Below are 12,195 nucleotides of genomic sequence, written 5' to 3'. Positions count from 1 at the left end.
GCAAACTCAACGGGCTCCTCATTAGCGAACTCGTCTCCCGGCTCTACCCAAACAAGACAAACAAGCAATAAGGATACAATCAACCACGTGCAAACTCAAACAACACGATGCAAAGATGATATGCTATGCGGGATGCAAAATGCAAGATATGACAGGAAATGAATCAACCTGGCCTCAACTTGGAATTCCAAGGGTTCCACTGGAAAGATGAGATGAAATCGCTTGAAAACGATATAAAGAACGCCGGAATCGGAGTTACAGTTTGGAAATGGCAAGCGATTCAAAAATTGACACCGGTCTGCGATTTACAGCAAGTAGGCATCTAAATGCAATGAGATGAACATGCTACAGCACCCAAACATGACAAAACAATACATGGCAGGGATGCACACAAGATGCTTAACAAAAGCCTAGCACTGAGCTACGGCCAATTCATCCATTAGGAGGTTCAAACAAGCATGGCAAAAACGCAAATGGTAAAACAGATCTCAGACTTAGTGAAATTAACACTTGTCTGGAATTTCAGATCATGTAGCCCTCTTCGGAGCAACAAAACAATATGCTACAGGACCTGAACATGACAACGAAAGACCTGGTATGGAGCTACTCAACAAGTTTAACAAAAGTCCCTTAGTGACCTTGAGCCAAAAGGGATCACAAAATATACTAACAAGCACACGAACATAGCAAAAACATAATCAGTTTTCAGACTTAGTGAAAACTGGGACATGCTGAAACATAACTCACGAAGGCATGTTTACGAGCTCGATGCGCTCACCACGGTGCAAGTCATGGCAAGACAAGCATACATCCCTAAAGAAGGCACAAAATACAATCTAGACATGGCAAGAACAATGGCATAGCATGCACGGATCAACTACAATAACATCGGCAAAATCGCAAACAAGTTGACGATCTGCCCAGATTCACAACGAAGCAAAAGTAGAGCTCGATTGACTCAAGCTAGGGTGCTCCATAATTACAAGTAAAGACATGGATGGATAGATAATAACAAGATTAACAAAACTCCTTTAATGATCATCCTCAAAAGAGGCACGGATCACTAGGAAATAGCAAGAACATATGGCATCATGAACTAAATAATCCCAGACTTAGTGAAAACTACTAAGTCCCTGAAAACAGATTTACCGGGTGCCTCACTTTGCAAGCTTGCACAAGTCACCACACACATCTTAAAAATGCATGGGTTGCACCTCTGGAAAGATAACAAGATGCTTAACAAAACATATGAAGGACTCACAGGCATATCATGCACACAACAATCATGGCAAAAATGACAAAAGTCTAAGATGAACTAGCAGATCTGACAATTTACACACGAAGCCTCCTTCTAACAGCATTTCGGGCATCAAGATGCACTCAAATGAAAATGATGCAATGGAATGAAATGAGGCACTCATCGAGACGAACATTTTGATATACTATATGCCCAAATCGGAGCTACGGATGCGGAGATATCACAGGTCAAAGATTGCATAAAATTAGGGTTTCGGGAGGAGAAAGTCAACCGATCCAAAATATCTCAGATCTGCACGGAAAACGAGGCACGGCTGGATCCGAGCTCGCCGGAGCTGTAGACGGCCGGAGTTGGAGGGGGCAGCCGGATCCGGGCTCCGGTCGCCGGAGAGGAGCGGGCGGCGGGGCGGCGACCCGCGCGGGGCGGCGGCGGCGGCCCGCGGTGGCGGCGGCAGCGGCGGCCCGCGGTGGCGGCGGGGGCGGCCTGGCGAGGCGGCGGCGGCAGCCGGGCGAGGCGGCGGCGGCGGAGGACGGCGGGAGGCGGTGGAGGACGGCGGTGTGGGGCGCGGCCCGCGGTGGCGGCGTCGGGGGCCGGCCTTGGGCCTTCGGGCCCGTGGCCGGTTGCCACGTGGCGGCGGCGGATAGGGCGAGGGGGGCGGCGGCGGACGTGTCCGGCGCGCGGAGATGAAATTAGGGTTTCGGGGAGAGGGAGAGATCCGAAATTCGGGGGGGTCTATTTATAGGCATAAGTGGAGCTAGGAGAGTCCAAATGAGGTGCGGTTTTCGGCCACGCGATCGTCATCGAACGCTCTAGGTGATGGAGCAGAGTTTGGTGGGCTTTTGGGCCAAAATAGAGGGGTGTTGGGCTGCAACACACACGAGGCCTTTTCGGTCCCTCGGTTAACCATTGGAGTACCAAACGAAGTCCAAATGGTACGAAACTTGACAGGCGGTCTACCGGTAGTAAACCAAGGCAGCTTGGCAAGTGTCGGTCCAATCCGGAAATGTTTAATCCCCACACACAAAATAAAGCTAGAAATGATCACCGGAGGAGAACGAAGCGCCGGAATGCAAAACGGACAACGGGGAAAATGCTTGAATGTATGAGATGAACACGTATGCAAATGCAATGCACATGATGACATGATATGAGATGCATGACAACGACAACAAAACACGGAGACAAAACCCGAACCCGAGGAAATAAATATAACTTAACGCCGGAAACGGCAAGAGTTGGAGTACAAATAGGGAAAGTTACATCCGGGGTGTTACAACACTCCACCACTACGAAAGGATCTCGTCCCGAGATCTAGGACTGAAAGAACGCCGGGTACTCAGAACGGAGGTGATCCTCGCGTTCCCAGGTAGCTTCACGCTCGAAATGGTGTGACCACTTGACTTTGAGAAATTTGATTGACTTGTTGCGAGTCTTGCGTTCAGTCTCTTCAAGAATAGCAACTGGGTGCTCACGATAAGAGAGATCTTCTTGGAGCTCAATGTCCTCGAAGTTGACGGTGCGGTCAGGAGTCTTGAAGCACTTTCGAAGCTGAGAGACATGGAACACGTCATGAACATTTGCAAAGTTTGAAGGAAGCTCGAGTTGATAGGCGAGGTCGCCTCTCTTGCTGACAATCTTGAAAGGTCCCACGTATCTAGGGGCAAGCTTCCCTTTGATACCGAAGCGACGAGTACCTTTCATAGGAGAGACACGGAGGTAAACATGATCTCCGATCTCGAAAGCCAAATCGCGGTGCTTACTATCATAGTAGCTCTTCTGACGGGATTGGGCTGCTTGGAGGTTATCACGAATGACTTTGCACATTTCTTCTGCCTCCGTGATTAAGTCATTACCCAAAAGCTGACGTTCACCGGTTTCAGACCAGTTGAGAGGGGTACGGCACTTCCTGCCATACAGAATTTCAAAAGGGGCCTTGCCCGAACTTGCTTGAAAACTGTTGTTGTAGGAGAATTCAGCATAAGGAAGACAATCCTCCCACTTCATGCCGAAGGAGATCACACAAGCCCTGAGCATATCTTCAAGAATCTGGTTGACACGCTCGACTTGACCGCTGGTTTGAGGATGGAAAACTGTGCTGATGCGGATGTTGGTGCCCATGGCCTTCTGAAAAGAATCCCAAAACTTCGAGGTAAAGATGCTGCCACGGTCTGAAGAGATCACTTGAGGAATACCGTGCAGAGAGACAATGCGAGAGGTATAGAGTTCCGCCAATTGAGCTGCAGTGATCGACTCTTTGATAGGCAGAAAGTGAGCCACTTTGGTGAGTTTGTCGATGACAACGAATATAGCATCATTGCCACGCTTGGACTTTGGAAACCCAGTCACGAAGTCCATTTCAATGTGGTCAAACTTCCATTATGGAATGGCAAGAGGTTGGAAGAGACCTGCTGGCCTTTGGTGTTCTGCCTTCACTCTTCTGCAGACATCACATTCATTCACGAATTGAGCGATCTCGCGCTTCATTCGAGTCCACCAATAAGCTTGCTTAAGGTCCTGATACATCTTCGTGCTCCCAGGGTGGATGGAGAGGAGAGAATTTTGAGCCTCGTTCATGATCACTTTACGGAGGTCACCTTTGGGCACAACGATACGATCCTCGAAGAAGAGAGTGTCCTTGTCAGAAAGGCGGTAGCACTTGTACTTGGACTGACTCTTGGCAATCCCAATCTTCACCTTTTTCACCATAGCATCAAGAAGCTGGGCTTGGCGAATCTGGTCTTCCAAGGTAGGAGAGACTAGAAGGTTGGCGAGGAAACCTTGAGGAACAACTTGCAGATTAAGTTTGCGGAAAGCTTCACAAAGCTCGGGTTGATAAGGCTTAAGAATCAGACTGTTGCGATAAGCCTTCCTGCTCAAAGCGTCAGCAATCACATTAGCCTTGCTTGGAGTGTACTCAATACTCGGATTATACTCTTGAATCATTTCGACCCATCGAGTTTGCCTGAGGTTGAGATTAGGCTGAGTGAAGATGTACTTGAGACTCTTGTGATCAGTGAAAATGTCCACTTTTCTTCCCAAGAGAAGATGTCTCCAAGTCAAAAGAGCATGCACAACTGCCGCCAACTCGAGATCATGAGTGGGGTAGTTCTTCTCATTAGGCTTCAACTGGCGAGATGTATAAGCAACAACTTTCTTCTCTTGCATCAATACTGCGCCAAGACGTTGGAGAGAGGCATCACAAAAGACCTCGTATGGCTTGGATTCATCAGGTGGAGTCAGAACTGGAGCAGTGATCAACTTCTCTTTCAAAGTGTTGAAAGCAATATCACACTCCGGAGACCAGACGTACTTGACGTGCTTCTGAAGAAGATTAGAGAGAGGCTTCGCGATCTTAGAAAAGTTTTCAACGAATCTTCGGCAATAGCTTGCGAGACCGAGAAAACTGCGGAGTTGCTTCACGTTCTGAGGAGGTTCCCAATTCACAATTGCAGACACCTTCTCAGGATTCACGGCAATGCCCTTGGCAGAGATGATATTACCAAGATAAAGAACCTCATCAAGCCAAAATTCACACTTGGAGAACTTGGCGTAGAACTGATGTTCCCTGAGCTTATCAAGCACCAAATGCAAGTGTTTGGCATGATCTTCCTTGTTCTTGGAGAAAACCAGAATGTCGTCGAGATAGACCAAAACGAAGTCATTGGTGTAGGCATTGAAGATGAAGTTCATCATGCAAGAGAACGTCGGAGGAGCGTTGGCGAGGCCAAAAGACATGATAGTGTATTCATATGAACCAAAGCTTGTTCTGAATGCTGTCTTGGGAATATCTTCTTCACGAATGCGAATCTGATGATAACCCATACGGAGATCAAGCTTGGAGAATACTTGAGCACCTTTGAGTTGCTCGAACAGCTCATTGATGTTGGGAAGTGGATATTTGTTCTTGATGGTCTTCTTGTTCACTGGACGGTAATCAACACAAAGTCGGTCCGTTCCATCCTTCTTCTTCACAAAAAGAACACCACAACCCCACGGAGAAGAACTAGGCCGGATGAGACCCATTTTCTCTTGCATATCGATTTGCTTCTTCAGCTCCTTCAACTCTTCAGGTCCGAGCTTGTAAGGACGTTTGCACACAGGTTCCGTGCCAGGCTCAAGATCAATAACGAATTCAACTGGCCGGTGCAGAGGCATTCCTGGGAGCTCTTCTGGAAAGACGTCTTGATATTCGCAAACGACTGGAATTTGCGAGATGGCGTCCAATTCACCCTTCTCATTGAGAGAAAACAGACGAATGGTATCATCACGAGCGGCAAAGACAATTACATCCTCAGACGAATGAGTCAATTGAATCTGCCTGGCTGCACAATCAAGCTGAGCCTTGTGCTTAGAAAGCCAATTCATCCCGAGAATAAGATCAATATCCGAGTTACCAAGAACCATTGGAGAAGCCAGAAACTTGAAATCACCCATCATGATAGAAACATCCGGGACTATTGAAGTAGCCCTCATAGACTTAGCCGGAGAAACCACTCCCATAGGTTTACCCAACATTTGTGAAACGAAGTCATGCTTGGAAACAAATGATCTTGACATGAAACAATGCGATGCACCAGTGTCAAAAAGAACTTTTGCTGGAAAAGAGTTAACTGGAAAATTACCCATGATGACATCTGATGATTCCTCTGCCTGAGCTGCATTCATCAAATTGACCTTGGCATGCTTGGGGTTATGCTTGACCACAGCTGTACTTGTCGATCTGACAGGAGGAGGAGGAGGAGGAGGAAGACGCCTCTGGTTGAGACACTTGTTGGCATAGTGACCCTTCTGTTGGCACTTGTTGCACGTGACCTCTGAAAGCGGACGGTGATACGGAGCACTCGATCTTGGAGCTTGAGACGAAGTCTTGTTCTGAAAGCCAGGGTTGGGTGGGTGGGAAGAACCACTGCCACCTTTGCTCTTCTGCTGAAACGGCTGACGGGACGGAGGAGGAGGAAGCCAAAACTTCTGCTGCTTGGCCACTTGAGTAGAGGAAGAAGGAGTAACATCTCTGACTCGCTTCTTGGAAGCATCACACCTCAACTGAGCAGCCTCTTGCTTCAGTGCCATGTTGTAGAACTCATCGTATCTCAAGGGCTCGAAGAGGACAAGAGCGAGCTGAATTTCTTCTCTGAGACCACCCCTGAACTGACATATCATGCTCTTCTCATCGGGCACGTCCTGCTTGGCAAAGCGGGCGAGTTTCTGGAACAACTTGTTGTAGTCATAGACAGACAAAGAGCCTTGCTTCAGATTGCGGAATTCCTCACGCTTGCTTTCAACCACGCTCTGCGGAATATGATGAGCTCGGAAATCTCGACGGAAATCATCCCAAGTGATAACACGTCCACCTCTGGAATCCTTGTACTGCTGGAACCATTCTGCAGCTTGATCTTTGAGTTGGAAGGAAGCGAACTTGACAAAGTCCTCAGGCCTGACGTTACTGCACTCGAAATGCTTACACAGATCCACAAGCCAATCGTCAGCATCGGTTGCCTCAACACAATTGCTGAAAGTCTTTGGCCCGTTAGCAAGGAACTGGTTGAGTGTAGCAAAGTGACTCTGATTGCTGCCTTGATTCCCTTGACTGCCTTGATTGCGCTCTTGAAGAATTTGCATGATCAGCTGTGTGTTGGCATTGGTTGCGGCCATCACAGCTTGCCATGCCTCTGGAGGAGGTGGAGGTGGTGGCGGATCAGGATTCGGAGTCGTGCGCGTTGGAGGAGCCATCCTGAAGAGGTTGACTACCATTAGCACATTGATAGATAAATATTGAAGCTGAATCCAACGGAATGAAAATTGCAACATATAGTCTTCACATCCGAACAAAATGAACGAATGCATTCCTCTTGAAATGGTCACATATCCATAAATTGAGAAGCCACGTAGAATTAAGGTAGAGAAATAAATCAACAAGGTACGGATCAAGAACGAATAATCGGTAAGAAATCCCAATCTCAAACCAATATCCGTGGAAGAAGAACTAGAGCTACTAGAATTCCCACCTATGAAACTCCTGAACCTTTCCGGTTATGCAATCAGGTGTTGGGGATACAGGGGAAGCATAATATCTCACCCAAACTAGCAAAACCTACATCCAGCTGTATCCATCCTTCAACACATAACCGAGAAAACTTCGGAAACCATCTACCTCAACCTTCGAAAAGCATCCGTTATACAAGTTATGGCGATACTCCCGAACTCTTACCCCGGTACTGGGTGGCGTCGAGGTTATCTCACCAACGAACTGCATAAAAAAGATTTTCGATGTCGGCGTACTAAACTCAGGTATTCCAGAACTGCAACAATAAAATTATGATGACAACACCTCAGAGCTCAACTCCCCGGGACACTTCCACTAAACCCCTGACAGGAGGCACCAAGACAATGTTCTCATCATAAAACCATCGGAACTATTCCAAGATACCCGCGTGATCCTAAAAAAAATTTAGTGAAATTTGAGAAGAGAAGAGTCAAAACTCTATGTCAGGATGCCTTACCAGAGCGATGAGGAGACTGGGAAGTAAAAAAGAATTCCTAAACTCTCCGATATATAATTCCTAAATGACTCAAAACATTTTTCTAGACACAAATCGGCCGCTAAAAACGATCAAGCAATGGGTTCCTAAGGTCGGGGAAGGCTCTGATTACTAACTTGTAACACCCTCGATGCGACTATAGCTCCCACGTGTCGAGGCACGACTTAGAGATATAATCGCATTGAAGGCATATGTCGCAAGTTAGGAAATCTTCACAACATCCCATGTAATAAGATAAAAAGGGAGATAACATAGTTGGCTTACACTCGCCACGTCAATCAAGTACAAAAATAACATTACATCATCCAAACTCTCATGGCCCGACTACGGCGCCAAAATAAAAGAGAACCCAACATGCGACAACGGTCCCATTCACCCCCAACTGGGCACCACTACTGATCATCGGGAAAGGAAACATAGTATCGTTAAGAGTATTCGTCGAACTCCCACTTGAGCTGATACGCGTCACCTGGAGCGGAATCATCAGGCCCTGCATCTGGTGTAATAGTAATCTGTGAGCCACAGGGACTCGGCAATCTCGCACCCTCGCGATCAAGACTATTTAAGCTTATAGGTATGGCAAGGTAAAATATGAGTGGAGCTGCAGCAAGCGACTAGCAAGTATGGTGGCTAACTTATTCGCAAAGGAGAGCGAGAAGAGGAGGCAAAGCACGAGCGAGAAACTAGAGAACAACCTGCGCAAACATTACTCCAACACCGTGTCCACTTCCCGGACTCCGCCGAGAAGAGGCCATCACGGTAACACACTCAGTTGATTCATTTTAATTAATTAAGGTTCAAGTTATCTACAAGCGGACATTAACAAATTCCCATCTGCCCATAACCGCGGGCACGGCTTTCGAAAGTTCATTCCCTGCAGGGGAGTCTCAACTTAGCCCATGACAAGCTCTCACGGTCAACGAAGGAATAGACCTCCTCCCAAGACGTTCCGATCAGACTCGGTATCTCGGTAATTCAAGACAACTCCGACAATGGTAAAACAAGTCCAGCAACACCGCCCGCTGTGCCGACAAATCCCGATAGGAGCTGCACATATCTCGTTCTCAGGGCACACCGGATAAGCTAAGCGTACGGGAGCCAACGTAACCCAAGTTGCCAAGGGACGGCCCTGCACGGTGCTCTAGGTTGGACCAACACTCAGAGGAGCACTGGCCCGGGGGGTAAAATAAGATGACCCTTGAGTCCGCGAAACCCAAGGGAAAAGGCTAGGTGGCAAATGGTAAAACCAAGGTTGGGCATTGCTGGAGAAGTCTTATTCAAGGCGGACTGTCAAGGGGTTCCCATTATAACCCAACCGCGTAAGGAACGCAAAATCCGGGAACATAACACCGATATGACGGAAACTAGGGCGGCAAGAGTGGAACAGAACACTAGGCGAGAGGCCGAGCCTTCCACCCTTTACCAAGTATATAGATGCATTAAGATAACTTAGCAATATAATGATATCCCAACAAGTAAATAAATGTCCAACAAGTAACGGCCTCCAATCTTCACCTGCAACTAGCAACGCTATAAGAGAGGCTGAGCAAAGCGGTAACATAGCCAATCAACGGTTTGCTAGGACAATGGTGGGTTAGAGGTTTGACATGGAAATTTGGGAGGCTTGCAAGCAAGTGGTAGGCATCGTAGCAATGGCATAGCAAAAGAGCGAGCAAACTAGCATAGCAAAGATAGTAGTGATTTCGATGGTATGATCATCTTGCCTGCACAGTTGACAGAGTTGACTGGATCCTCAAGAGCAAACTCAACGGGCTCCTCGTTAGCGAACTCGTCTCCCGGCTCTACCCAAACAAGACAAACAAGCAATAAGGATACAATCAACCACGTGCAAACTCAAACAACACGATGCAAAGATGATATGCTATGCGGGATGCAAAATGCAAGATATGACAGGAAATGAATGAACCTGGCCTCAACTTGGAATTCCAAGGGTGCCACTGGAAAGATGAGATGAAATCGCTTGAAAACGATATAAAGAACGCCGGAATCGGAGTTACAGTTTGGAAATGGCAAGCGATTCAAAAATTGACACCAGTCTGCGATTTACAGCAAGTAGGCATCTAAATGCAATGAGATGAACATGCTACAGCACCCAAACATGACAACAAAATACATGGCAGGGATGCACACAAGATGCTTAACAAAATCCTAGCACTGAGATACGGCCAATTCATCCATTAGGAGGTTCAAACAAGCATGGCAAAAACGCAAATGGTAAAACAGATCTCAGACTTAGTGAAATTAACACTTGTCTGGAATTTCAGATCATATAGCCCTCCTCAGAGCAACAAAACAATATGCTACAGGACCTGAACATGACAAAGAAAGACATGGTATGGAGCTACTCAACAATTTTAACAAAAGTCCCGTATTGACCTTGAGCCAAAAGGGATCACAAAATATACTAACAAGCACACGAACATAGCAAAAACATAATCAGTTTTCAGACTTAGTGAAAACTGGGACATGCTGAAACATAACTCACGAAGGCATGTTTACGAGCTCAATGCGCTCACCACGGTGCAAGTCATGGCAAGACAAGCATACATCCCTAAAGAAGGCACAAAATACAAGCTAGACATGGCAAGAACAATGGCATAGCATGCACGGATCAACTACAATAACATCGGCAAAATCGCAAACAAGTTGACGATCTGCCCAGATTCACAAGGAAGCAAAAGTAGAACTCGATTGACTCAAGCTAGGGTGCTCCATAATTACAAGTAAAGACATGGATGGATAGATAATAACAAGATTAACAAAACTCCTTTAATGATCATCCTCAAAAGAGGCACAGATCACTAGGAAATAGCAAGAACATATGGCATCATGAACTAAATAATCCCAGACTTAGTGAAAACTACTAAGTCCCTGAAAACAGATTTACCGGGTGCCTCACTTTGCAAGCTTGCACAAGTCACCACACACATCCTAAAAATGCATGGGTTGCACCTCTGGAAAGATAACAAGATGCTTAACAAAACATATGAAGGACTCACAGGCATATCATGCACACAACAATCATGGCAAAAATGACAAAAGTCTAAGATGAACTAGCAGATCTGACAATTTACTCATGAAGCCTCCTTCTAACAGCATTTCAGGCATCAAGATGCACTCAAATGAAAATGATGCAATGGAATGAAATGATGCACTCATTGAGACGAACATTTTGATATACTATATGCCCAAATCGGAGCTACGGATGCGGAGATATCACAGGTCAAAGATTGCATAAAATTAGGGTTTCGGGAGGAGAAAGTCAACCGATCCAAAATATCTCAGATCTGCACGGAAAACGAGGCACGGCTGGATCCGAGCTCGCCGGAGCTGTAGACGGCCGAAGTTGGAGGGGGCGGCCGGATCCGGGCTCCGGTCGCCGGAGAGGAGCGGGCGGCGGGGCAGCGACCCGCGCGGGGCGGCGGCGGCGGCCCGCGGTGGCGGCGGCAGCGGCGGCCCGCGGTGGCGGCGGGGGCGGCCCGGCGAGGCGGCGGCGGCAGCCGGGCGAGGCGGCGGCGGCGGAGGACGGCGGGAAGCGGCGGAGGACGGCGGTGTGGGGCGCGGCCCGCGGTGGCGGCGTCGGGGGCCGGCCTTGGGCCTTCGGGCCCGTGGCCGGTTGCCACGTGGCGGCGGCGGATAGGGCGAGGGGGGCGGCGGCGGACGTGTCCGGCGCGCGGAGATGAAATTAGGGTTTCGGGGAGAGGGAGAGATCCGAAATTCGGGGGGGTCTATTTATAGGCATAAGTGGAGCTAGGAGAGTCCAAATGAGGTGCGGTTTTCGGCCACGCGATCGTCATCGAACGCTCTAGGTGATGGAGCAGAGTTTGGTGGGTTTTTGGGCCAAAATGGAGGGGTGTTGGGCTGCAACACACACGAGGCCTTTTCGGTCCCTCGGTTAACCGTTGGAGTACCAAACGAAGTCCAAATGGTACGAAACTTGACAGGCGGTCTACCGGTAGTAAACCAAGGCCGCTTGGCAAGTGTCGGTCCAATCCAGAAATGTTTAATCCCCACACACAAAAGAAAGCTAGAAATGATCACCGGAGGAGAACGAAGCGCCGGAATGCAAAACGGACAACGGGGAAAATGCTTGAATGTATGAGATGAACACGTATGCAAATGCAATGCACATGATGACATGATATGAGATGCATGACAACGACAACAAAACATGGAGACAAAACCCGAACCCGAGGAAATAAATATAACTTAACGCCGGAAACGGCAAGAGTTGGAGTACAAATAGGGAAAGTTACATCCGGGGTGTTACAGTCGGTCTCTTTGTGGATTTATTAGGTGTCATGTTATGTTGTTTTCTCTCCTTTTGACATGTATCTCTTAAAAATATAGGATTTTCTTGAAGAACCAGCATTGGTC

The sequence above is a fragment of the Triticum urartu genome, chromosome 5A (genome assembly GCF_056163025.1).
Source record: "Triticum urartu cultivar PI428250 chromosome 5A, HENAU_Tu73, whole genome shotgun sequence".
NCBI lineage: Eukaryota > Viridiplantae > Streptophyta > Magnoliopsida > Poales > Poaceae > Triticum > Triticum urartu.
This window is presented reverse-complemented; position numbering follows the sequence as displayed.